The following is a 12,910-nucleotide window of genomic DNA, read 5'->3' on the forward strand; positions in this document are numbered from 1 at the left end:
AGGAGCCCTTTTTGTGTGTACTTATTTTGGTTGAAAAGATGTTTTTTTAAATAGAATGAGGGGGTGAGAAAAGATTTCATTATTTATATTTTTTGTTTGATAAGACTCTCGGTCTTATGCCTACGTACCAACATAAATGAGGGATCAAAACCTCGTAGTTCGTAGTAAAAATTTCAAAGATGGGTGGATTGATTTTAACAAAAGTTTAAAGATATTTTGTTATCAATGGGATAATACTCAACCAAACATCCACCAATAATGAGGGTTTTACAACATTTAAGAGGGAGGGCTCCAACTCGGATTAAATCAATAAGTATGCCTCTAACCCCCTAGTAAATGGAAAGTCTTACACTCAATATATCATGGAATGGGAGAATTACATCTCAACCAAGGATAAATCAAATCTAAATGCTTCTTTTTGAACAGTTTAAAAGGAAAAAGGCACCAAGTGGCCAAAATGATTAGATGAGGTTATTAGTTCTTTTTGGTCTTTTTGAAAATAAAGTCCATATGATTAAGTCTTTTTACATGTTTGATTAAGATAATAGTTTGAAAATCAATGGCCTGAGGCCATGGTTTCTACTCATTAAAACAAGTCTAAGTTGAAAAACAACGAGCAAAGAAGTTTTGAAAATGAGAAGAAGATTTCAAAATTAAATAAGAAGGGGGTGGAGATGAAGAGTCTATCCTAGACAAGATTAAGAGTTTTGAGTTGAAAAGATCTAACCCATGGGAAGCATCCATAAGACAATAGTGTTAGATAGAAACCCATTTCCTTTGGATTGTCAAGCAAACAACAAAGCCATAATCATCAAAGCAATTAAGAAGAAACCCAATGGTGTCAAATAAAGATAACCAAACATCCAAGCTATCACTCCAAAGCAAGCAATATTCAATGTCCTTTATGTGTATCAGATGAAAAATCCCTTGAAACTTAGTCAAAGAGAAAACATCAAATAATAACAATAAGATCAAAACAACAATTTAGACAAAGAGAAAGAGTGTATTAGATAAACCCAAGGGAGTCTCTCAAGCTTGTATCAGATGAATGGCATTGGCCATGTTTTTGGTATCAAATTAATGGCATTGGCCAAGTTTTTCTTCCATAGCTAAGGAATGTTACCTACTCTAAGTCCATAGGTCCAAATCAAGTCACAGACAGAGATCCAACAGTCCACCAATGTGTTTTTAGTGTTTTTTTTTTATTAAGTGTTTTAAGCTCTTAAGACCACAAAGAAAATATGATCACAAGCCTAGATATATCACAAGCACAAAATATAATGGCTCAAGTGAGCAAAAAATGAAAATAACTGAAGCATAAACAAATGCCCAAGTGGGAAAAGAGCAACTGACTGAAGCATAAACAATTTGCATGAATGTAAATTTCAAGGAATGATAAAGTGCAAGAATTTAAATTGCATTAAATTAAATGACAAGAAAATTAAATGTTAGTTGTCAAGTTAGTATGTTAATTTGTGCCTTGGGTAAAATTTAGCGCTATGTTAAGCAATCGTAAGTAGGTTTATGTATAATCCATACCTATCTGAGGTTGGTCAATAATAATGTTGGTGTTAATGCATGCTAGAGACAAGGTATCCAAGACCAAGCTCCTAAAGTATACCACACACAAAAATAAGAGGGGATGGGCATATCTCAATCAAGATTATGTTGATTCATTTGACACAAGGTCATTGATGAATCAACTAGCTAATGATCCATGAGAAGTCATTGGCCAAGAGATGATTAGGGAAGAAATGAGATGAAAATGGATAGATGAAATGAAGGGGGTCCCAAATTGGTCAAGGGATGAACCTCACTTGATCAATACCATTCATTCATCTTGAGGGATGAAGTCTTAAACTTCATCAACCTCCTAAATCCAATGGTATTGACCAAGTCAAGGTACAATTCAACCAAGACCAAGGCCAAACAAAAGTAAGGTCAGCATAAAGTCAAATCAGTTCAAAGGACCATTGACTAATTTTTTTGGTATTTTTCAAAAGTCAGGAGTAATTAAAAACTAATTAGAACAAGTTAAAAATCATAAAATTCACCAAAAATATCAAACTTAATCCAAAAATTAATTTTAAATCATAAATGTGAAGAATAAAATATTTGTGAATTTTTTGGTGTTGGTCCCATAATTTTTGAATCAAAAATGAATTTATGGTGAATTTTAAAAGAAAAAGTTATTTAAAAATCAATTTAGAAAAATATCTTTCTCAAGCTCACTATGAGTTTCAAAAGCAACTATTTGAACTTTTTTAAGGTCCTTGTACCTACACTGAAGACTCTGGTACTTTTCTAGTATTTCAGAGATACATGACTCTAAATCAGAACGAGATAGTTCAGAAAATACCTCTTTAAAATTGGAGTCTGATTTTGATTCTGACAACATCTTGTATTTTGGTTCTTTAGAACCTTCTGGATCAGTTGTTATTGCTATAAATCTATCATTGGCTTATTCCTCGTCAGAATCTTCTTCTTCTGATTATGAGTCATCCCATGTAGCCATCAGCCCCTTCTTGCCTTTAGAAAAATTCTTCTTAGGTCTTAAGTCATTTTTCAGCTTATGACACTTATTCTTGTAGTGGCCTAGCTCCTTACACTCAAAGTAGATAACCTCTTTACATGAACCTTGCTTCTTATGTCCAAACGAAGAATCAGAATGACCAACAGTCCTCCTAGCTCCTCTAAACTCTCCTTGACCATTCTACATGTGCTTTTAAAGTCTGTTGACCCTCTTGGAAATCAAAGATAACTTATCATCATCTTCTGAGTCTTCATCAGAATCTTCTTATTCTTCCTTAGCTTGATAATCCTTTGTATTCTTAGGCTTAGACTTCAAAGCAACAGATTTACCTCAATTCTAAGGTTCGTCTTCTTCGAGTTCTATCTCATGACTTCTTAAAGAACTAACAAGTTCTTCAAGACTAATGTCGTTCAAGTCTTTTGCCAACTTCAAGGCAGTTACCATAGGTCTCCATTTTTTTGGGAAGCTTCTGATGATTTTCTTGACATGATCAGTTGTAGAGTATCCTTTGTCTAGAACCTTGAGTACTGCAACAAGCATCTGAAATCTTAAGAACATAGTCTCAACGGTTTCATCATCTTCCATTCGGAATGCTTCGTACTTCTGGATTAAGCCCAAAGCCTTTGTCTCCTTTACTTGAGCATTCCCCTCATGAGTCATCCTCAAAGAGCCAAATATAGATTTGATATAAACTCTATTTGTTATCTTATAATACTCAATATAAGAGATGACATTTAGCAATATAGTTCTAGCCTTATGATGATTTTTGAAATCCTTCTTTTGTTGATATATCATAACACTTCTTGCTATATTGTTTCCTTCATCATTAATTAGGTAAACGTAGACATCAACTACAAGATCCCAGAGATCAACATCATAACCAAGAAAGAAACTTTTGATTCTATCTTTTCAATAATCAAACTTCTCACCATCAAAGATTGGTGGTTTAGCACTGTAGTGATCTCTCTCATTGTTGTTAGTAGCGCAACGTTGTTGTTAGTAGCAGCTGTTGTTTCTCACACAAAGTTGATCGGTACTGAACACAGTGAAGTGTTAATAAAAAATTTATCACAATCAAAACCAGAGCTCTGATGCCAATTGAAGGTGTGAAAAACACAAGAAAGGGGGGTTGAATTGGGTTTTAAAAACAAAATCTGTTTACCAACTCAAGAACACCACACAAATACTAAGAACAAAGAGATAAAAACACAAGTATTTTTATCTTGGTTCGTTTGAAGCTCAAAGCAACTCCAGTCCATCCACCAAGGTGATTTCCCCTTATACACAAGGACTTAATCCATTATCATCAAATGATTACAATAATCACAAAGAGTAACCTTCTTTGTCTTCTCAAGGATCCGACTATACCCTAGTCTCCTTAAGGAATCACAAAGAACAACTTTCTTTGTCTTCTCAAGGATCCGACTAAAACCTAGTCCCCTTTAGGAAAATCAAACAAACAGTTTGAATAAGATTTTGTGTGTTATAAGTTGCTTCTACACAAGAAGATTTTACACAAATGAAATATTATCACTTAAATAAAAACTATGCACAAAGTTGATATCTTTTCACGAAGAAACACACTTGTTAAATTGTTGTAGCGCTTTCATTTTTTCTTCAAGTCTCAAAGTCCATTTATATAGCAAAAGAAAAGAGACCGTTGGATGGAAAAATAGGGATACCAATAGAGGGGTTGTTCACTGTTGTATTGGTGAAAGGAGTGATACATCATACAGTCCTTCGCCCATAATTTTAGTGACAGGTGTAATGTGTAATATTGTCCTTCGCCCATGAATTAAGGAGTGGAAGGAATATTTGATTTGTAATATGTAATATTTGATCACGTATCCACTTGAACTTATCTTCAAATTTATTGGCTTCTAAGAAAAAGTCGATGCAGCATGAAACGAAGAAACACACAGTTGGATTCAGAAACTTCAGAATCTTTAGTCAGAACCTTGACAGCGTCAGCAATCTGGCTTGAGATCTTTAGAATCTTCATCTAATAATAAAACTTCATAAGCTTTCCATTCTTCATAAGCTTGATGATCAGAGTCACGTCCATAATCAGAAACTGAGAGAACATTGCAGCAACAACATACCATCTTTTCAGAAACTTCTCAGGTGTGAATCATCATAGAAGCAGAAAAATCATTGTTGCAACAACTTGGCATCTTCTAGAACCTCTCATGATTAGTGCAGAAGTGGAATTTGGAACACAATGTTCAGAAACTGATGATGTTACACACCATATACTCAGAATCCGAACTGACTATTAAAGCTACACAATAACAAACCATTAAGGTACAAAATTGTTCTCACACAAATACAATATTGTTATCATTAAAACTCAAGGTATAGATGAAGAACCAAATATTGTTCTAACAAAAATATGAGTAATCATGTTATTCAACACAAAGTTCATAAGCATAACTATCCCACCTAAATACATGTTTCTTCTCTTCTAAGATGAGATACATCTACAAATTTTAGACAAAATATTAAAACATGTTGGCCTTCTCCTAGGGCTGGCTCCAATAGGAATTCCTAGGAAAGGAAAAGGTATGGAGCTTGTACCACAAGACAAGAGTGCTGAAGCTTCTTGAGTAAAGTCCTCCTTCAAATAGATGCAAATGAACTTGCTTTTACAAAATTTTACATGCAAGCCTAAAATAAATTCAAATCTATGTAACAATTCCTTGATACTCCATATATTTCTCCATGTCCCTTCACTCACAATTATTGTATCATCATCAAACTTCATTAATTCAAACTTAATTCCAACACTGACTTTGAATGGTTGAAATTCTTTTATTCAAATGGCAGTGAACATTAAACTTGTTAATCCTTATAATGCAAGAAGGAACAAAAAGGGGGGATAATGGGTCCCATTGGCTCAATCTTCTCCAAGCTTTAAAATTCAAAGTAGTATTTCCATTAACGGGCACAATTATACTACTTGAAAATACACAACATTCCACCCACTTTAACCATTTATAACTAAAATCCCTCATTTGAAAAATGTTTCTAACGTATTCCCAAGACACACAATCATATGCCTTTTTGAAATCTACCTTAAAAAGAATACATTCATTTTTGTCTCTCCTTGAAAAATTCACCACTTCATTGATTGTTGATACCCTGTCAAAGTGTATTTTCCTATTAGGTATAAAAGTTGATTGACAAGAAAATATCAATGACCCAATACCTTTTTATAGTCTTGCATATAGTATCTTGGATATAATTCTGTACATGGACCATATAAGAAAAATTGGATTGAATTGAAATAACTCTAGAGGATTATAAGTCTTAGGAATCAGAGTTATAAATGATTAAGTGATGTTGGAAAGTTTAGCATTAGCATGAAACTCCATCACAAAAGCAATTACATTTTCCTTAATAACATCCCAAGATTTTTTAAAGAAGCCCATATTGTATCAGTCAAGCCTTGAGCATTTTTTCACTCTCACAAAGCCAAACAACATCCTTGATTTCCTCCAGACTGAATTGCTCCCCTAGCACCCTACAGTCCAACACTGAAACCTGCCTGAAGTTAACTCCTTCCAACAAAGGTCTAATTGAGTTAGGCTCTTCGAATCTGTTATGGAAATGGTTTTATATTTCAATTTTAACTACCTCCAATTACTCTAACCTTCCCCTATCATGTTCAACCCCAATATATCATTTCTTCTAAACCTAGTCTTCATGAATTCATGATAGAACTTTGAGTTTAAATCTCCTTCACGAATCCGTTTGTGTCTAGACTTTTGTCTAATAATGGATTCCTTATTTTGCAACCTCTGACAAATCTTTTAAGAAGCCCCCAAGCGCCTTGGTGCCACCTCGTATGAAACCGACACAAATATCTAACTAATAACAAATCCAGGTTATTATGTTCTTTTGAGGCCTCTTTTATCCTTAAGTTAATCTTCCCAATCACTTCATTAACTTCAATTTCTAAGCTTTCCCTTGAATATTTTCAACTATTCCTTTAGCATGAAGGCACTATTACCCTGCACAAAAGTAGATTTTAAAATATCTTCCACAAATGTGACAAAACCTCTATACTCAAACAACAATTAAATATGTTGAAAAGCTCAATGTCCAAATTAGTGTTGTTAGCCTTGATCCAAATCGGACTATGGTCTGATACATCTCTTTCACCAACAAATTTCCCTTCAATATTCCATAATTCAATCAAACCTTCATATAGAAAAAACATATCTAAACAACTCATAGAGCTTCTTTCCCTATTAAACCAAGTGAATATACTTACAATAGAAAACATATCAACCACATCCAAACCTCCTATGAACTCTAGAAATTCTTGAATTTCGATTCGATTAAATTGAGAACTTAATCCTTTCATTTCATTATCCTTAGTAATTGCGTTAAAATTCCTAGCTACACATCATTCTCCCCTAGGAAACTTGTTTTTAAAATCAATCAATCCTTTCCATAACCTCCTCTTTTTATCAATGCAACATGAAGAGTACACGTTGATAATGTAATAATACTTTCCCTTACAAACTACATTTATCCCTACAACCCCTTCCACTCTTTTGAAGGTAGAGAAAAACAAGAAAGGGGGGTTTGAATTGTTTTCACAGTAGTCAAAAACTTTTGTAACACCACACACATAAAAGTAAATGCTATCTGTAACACCCTTCTAAAATACCCCAAATATTTTATTCACAACAACAAATATATAAATCAGAGTAATTATTGCAGTTAAGGGTGTTACACAACACTTCACACAATTCACCATAAAAATCAGTCATGCTCATTATTTAATTCAACATAAACACTTCTTGCAAAATACGCAGCGGATAGAAATCATTCAACATCTGTAATACATTACACATAAAATTATTCAACAAGTTAAAACATCCCGTCCCGATGTTACATCTATCAGAGCATGACCCACTAGGACGACTACACTAGACTCCAAGCATTAGCTTCTACTCACTCACTGCTCGTTACCTGAAAAATAGTTGTAAGGGTGAGTTCCTCAATCGATATAACAAACATTATAAATCATCATGTAATGCTAAGTAAATTTACACGTTAATCACCCTAATTATATCATGCATTCAGTAACGGCACATCAACTCAAGATCATACTCAATCACAACGTAAAATGCAACTCAATAACGACATAAAATGCAACTCAATGAGACTCGACTCGTCATGCATGTGGTACCAATCGGAGTAAAACTCCCAACTTAGCATCATTGCCATTTTAGTGGGCATCAAGGCATAAGCCTTCAACTTTCAACTTAAAATTTTTGCCAATCCAGGCCAACGTGGTGTGAGCAAAGCTCCAATTTTTGCCAATCCAGGCCAACGTGGTGTGAGCAAAGCTCCGACTTAATGCATATGAATGTACATGGCATATACGACTTGAAATTTCAACAACATAATAATAACAGCAACACAACAACGTTTTCGACAAAAATCAACTTATAATCAACTTTGGCTCACCAAGCCTACAACTCAGCATTTTCAACAACTTTAACACAACTTATCAACATATTTGTATCAACACTTCATAACATAACCCAACGAAATTACTCATCACAATTAACGATAATAGGACGATCACCAATTATGTTCACAACATTAAAATTTACAATTTTTCCACACTGCAACAGTGTTAACCGGTTAACGCCCTGGGTTAACCGGTTAACGCAGGACAAAACACACTTTCTGGCAAAACGCAACAGTGTTAACCGGTTAACGCCCTGGGTTAACCGGTTAACGCAGGCAAAACAGCACATTTCCACAAAATATAACAGTGTTAACCGGTTAACGCCCTGGGTTAACCGGTTAACGCAGACAAAACAGCAGTTCCTGCGCTAACACAAGGCAGAATGCAGAATTCTCCGCATTTTCCGCCGTTGGAGGACTTCCGGACCTCCGATTCAATTTCCGTAAAACGCTATACGTTCGGGGGAACACGACCCACACAATTACCGATTCAATTACAACTTATACAACATATCCAACACAACTTCTCAGCATTCAACATCCCAATTAGGGTCAATTCAACGGTTTCTCACTACCCATGACATGTTAATCTATAATACCCATTAAACGATGATAAGCCCCCCTTACCTGATTAATCCGGCAAATCTTTGAGCTTCAAGCTTTTCCTTTCTTCGACCCTTGCTCTCTAGCTCTTCCTCTTTGCCCTTTTGCCCTTTCTGTCGTTCTCTGAATTTCACGTGAAAACTCTTTACCAAAATATGGAAACCCTTTTCTCTTATTCCAACTTATATATTTTCCACTAATTATTATTCCAAATAATAATAATAATCCAATAACATTTCCAATTAATTAATTAAATTAATAAATATTATATTAATTTAAATTAAATAATTAGCCTTATTTCATCGGGGTGTTACAACTCTCCCCCACTAAAAGAGTTTTCGTCCTCGAAAACATACCTCAAGCGAACAACTCCGGATAAGACTCCTTCATCTGACTCTCCAGTTCCCAAGTCACATTGCCACCTGCTGGTCCTCCCCAAGCTACCTTCACTAAGGCAATCTCTTTACCCCGCAACTGCTTCGACTCTCGATCCTCAATCCTCATAGGCGATATTTCAACAGTCAGGTTATCTCTCACCTGTACATCATCTACTTGGATCACATGCGACGGATCATGAATGTACCTCCTCAACTGAGACACATGAAAAACCCCATGCAAATTCGCAAGTGACGGCGGTAAAGCGATACGATAGGCTACTTCCCCTATCCTCTCCAAAATCTGATAAGGACCAATAAATCGCGGTGTCAACTTCTTTGACTTCAAAGCTCGACCAACACCTGTTATCGGAGTAACACGAAGAAACACATGATCCCCCTCTTGGAACTCAAGTGACTTCCTCCTCTTATCATGATAACTCTTCTGACGACTCTGAGCAATTCTCATCTTCTCCTGAATCATCTTAATCTTTTCTGTAGTCTGTTGAACAATCTCCGGTCCAACCACAGCACTCTCACCGGACTCATACCAACATAACGGTGTCCGACATCTCCTACCATACAAAGCTTCAAACGGCGCCATACCAATGCTCGAATGAAAACTATTGTTGTAGGTAAACTCAATCAAAGGTAAATAACAATCCCAAGCACCTCCCTTTTCCAAAACACAAGCCCTCAACAGATCCTCTAGTGACTGAATCGTCCTCTCAGTCTGACCATCAGTCTGCGGGTGATATGCAGAGCTCAATCTCAGTTTAGCTCCCAAAGCCTTCTGCAAACCTTCCCAGAATTTCGATGTAAATCTAGGATCTCTGTCCGAAACAATACTCGACGGAATACCATGCAAACTTACAATTTTCTCAATATACAACTCAGCTAATTTCTCTAACGGATAGTCCATTCTGATCGGAATGAAATGAGCCGACTTTGTCAATCTGTCAACAATCACCCAAATAGCTTCAAAATTCTTAATTGTCCTCGGTAAACCAGAAACAAAATCCATACTGATACTATCCCACTTCCACTCTGGAATAGCCAACGGTTGGATTAGCCCAGACGGCTTCTGATGCTCAATCTTTGACTTCTGACAAGTCAAACAGGAATAAACAAAACTCGCAATTTCTCTTTTCATTCCCGGCCACCAAAATAACTTTTTCAAATCATGATACATCTTCGTAGCTCCAGGATGAATACTCAGGCCACTACGATGTCCTTCTTCAAGGATACTCTTCTTAAGTTCGATAACATCCGGAATGCACACCCGACTACCAAATCTCACAACACCATTCTCATCAACTCTGAATTCGCCACCTTGACCTTGATTCACTAGAGTCAACTTATCAACCAAAAGCACATCGGATTTCTGACCCTCTCTGATCTCATCCAGAATACCACTTGTTAACTTCAGCATTCCCAATTTAACACTATTGTGAGTACTCTCACACACCAAACTCAAGTCTCTAAACTGCTCAATTAAATCCAATTCCTTAACCATTAGCATAGACATATGTAATGATTTCCGACTCAATGCATCAGCCACTACGTTTGCTTTACCCGGATGGTAATTCAAACCAAAGTCATAATCCTTCAGAAACTCTAACCATCTTCTCTGTCTCATATTCAGCTCTTTCTGATCAAACAAATACTTTAAACTTTTATGGTCACTGAAAACCTCAAATCTTGACCCATACAAGTAATGCCTCCATAACTTCAGAACAAACACCACAGCCGCCAACTCTAAATCGTGCGTCGGATAGTTCCTCTCATGAACCCTCAGCTGTCTTGAAGCATAAGCTATAACCTGCTTATTCTGCATCAACACGCCACCCAAACCCAACAATGAAGCATCACAGTAAACTTCAAATGATTCCGACGAACTCGGTAATATCAGAATAGGAGCAGTAGTTAACCTTCTCTTTAACTCTTGGAAACCTTCTTCACATTTTGAGTCCCAAACAAACGCTTTCCCCTTCCTAGTCAACATCGTCAATGGTAACGCCAACTTAGAAAATCCCTCAATGAACTTCCTATAATAACCAGCCAAACCAAGGAAACTTCGAATCTCAGCAACAGACTTCGGAGCTTCCCACTTAGATACCGCTTCTATCTTAGAAGGATCAACAGCAACACCACCTCTTGAAATCACATGACCAAGAAAACTCACTTCTTCTAACCAAAATTCACACTTGGATAGTTTAGCAAATAATTTCTTTTCTCGTAGAACTCCCAAAACCACTCTCAAATGCTCAGCATGCTCTTCTTCAGACTTCGAATACACCAAAATATCATCAATAAACACCACAACAAACTTGTCCAGGTACGGATGGAAAATCCTATTCATATACTCCATAAATACCCCAGGCGCATTAGTTACACCAAAAGGCATTACAGAATACTCATAATGTCCATACCTTGTTCTGAACGCAGTCTTCTGAATATCCTCAGTTTTCACACGTATCTGATGATACCCAGATCTCAAATCTATTTTGCTGAACACTCTTGCACCAACCAACTGATCCATCAAATCATCAATCCTCGGCAAAGGATACCGATTCTTGATCGTCACTTTATTCAGTTGCCTGTAGTCCACACACAACCTCATAGTACCTTCTTTCTTCTTAACCAATAGCACTGGTGCACCCCACGGTGACACACTCGGACGAATAAATTTCTTATCCAACAGATCTTCCAACTGACTCTTCAATTCCTTTAACTCTACAGCAGACATACGGTACGGAGCCATCGATATCGGTCTAGTACCAGGTACCAAATCAATCGAGAACTCAACTTCACGCTCTGGCGGCAATTCATTCACTTCTTCAGGAAACACATCAGGAAAATCACACACCACGGCTAGATCGCCAATCACCAGTTTATCTTTAGCCTCCAAAGTCGCTAACAGCATAAACAACTCTGCCCCATCAGCTACTGCCTCATTCACTTGCCTTGCTGATAGAAACAAACTCTTTCCCTCCTCAATCTCAGGAAAGACCACCGTCTTATCAAAACAATTGATAGAAACTCGGTTAAACACCAACCAGTTCATACCCAGAATAACATCAATCTGCACTAGTGGAAGACACACTAGGTCCATCCCAAAGTCTCTACCAAAAATACTCAAAGGACAATTTAAACAAACCGAAGTAGTAGTCACTGAACCCTTCGCAGGAGTATCAATTACCATACTACCAAACATCTCAGATATTTCTAACTTAAGTTTCACAGCACAATCCAAAGATATAAAAGAATGAGTCGCACCTGTGTCAATAATAGCTACAAGAGGAAAGCCATTAATATAACACGTACCTCGGATAAGTCTGTCCTCACTGGAGGTTTGAGTTCCGGTCAATGCGAACACCTTCCCAGTCTGAGATTTCTTTGACTTCTGACACTGACTTCCAATATGCCCTTCTTCGCCACAATTAAAACAAATCACTTCCTTGTGCTTGCAATCAGCTATTGCATGGCCAATCTTACCACAGCGAAAACACCTCTTTACTTCAGCAGTGCATACATTACTCTTATGACCAGCCTGACCACATTTGAAGCAAACTATACCAGCAGGAGCACCTCCCCCACTAGCTCTCTGAGCCGGAGCAGCTCTTTGCTTCCCTTTTCCAGCTGGAGCATCATACGGCTTGCCACGGTTTTGATGTTGCTTGCCTCTGCGATCACTGACAATCTTGTAATGAGCATTATTGTCTTCTTCCAATATCCTGCAGCTATCAACCAATTCAGTAAAAATGCGTATCTTCTGATAACCAACAGCCTTCTTAATTTCGGAGCGCAGTCCGTTCTCAAACTTGATGCACTTCGAAAATTCAGCACCAGCACCAGTGTAATGAGGATAAAATTTGGACAGCTCCACAAATTTCGCAGCATAATCAGT

This window comes from Lathyrus oleraceus, chromosome 6 (assembly GCF_024323335.1).
Source record: "Lathyrus oleraceus cultivar Zhongwan6 chromosome 6, CAAS_Psat_ZW6_1.0, whole genome shotgun sequence".
In the NCBI taxonomy this organism is placed as follows: Eukaryota; Viridiplantae; Streptophyta; class Magnoliopsida; order Fabales; family Fabaceae; genus Lathyrus; species Lathyrus oleraceus.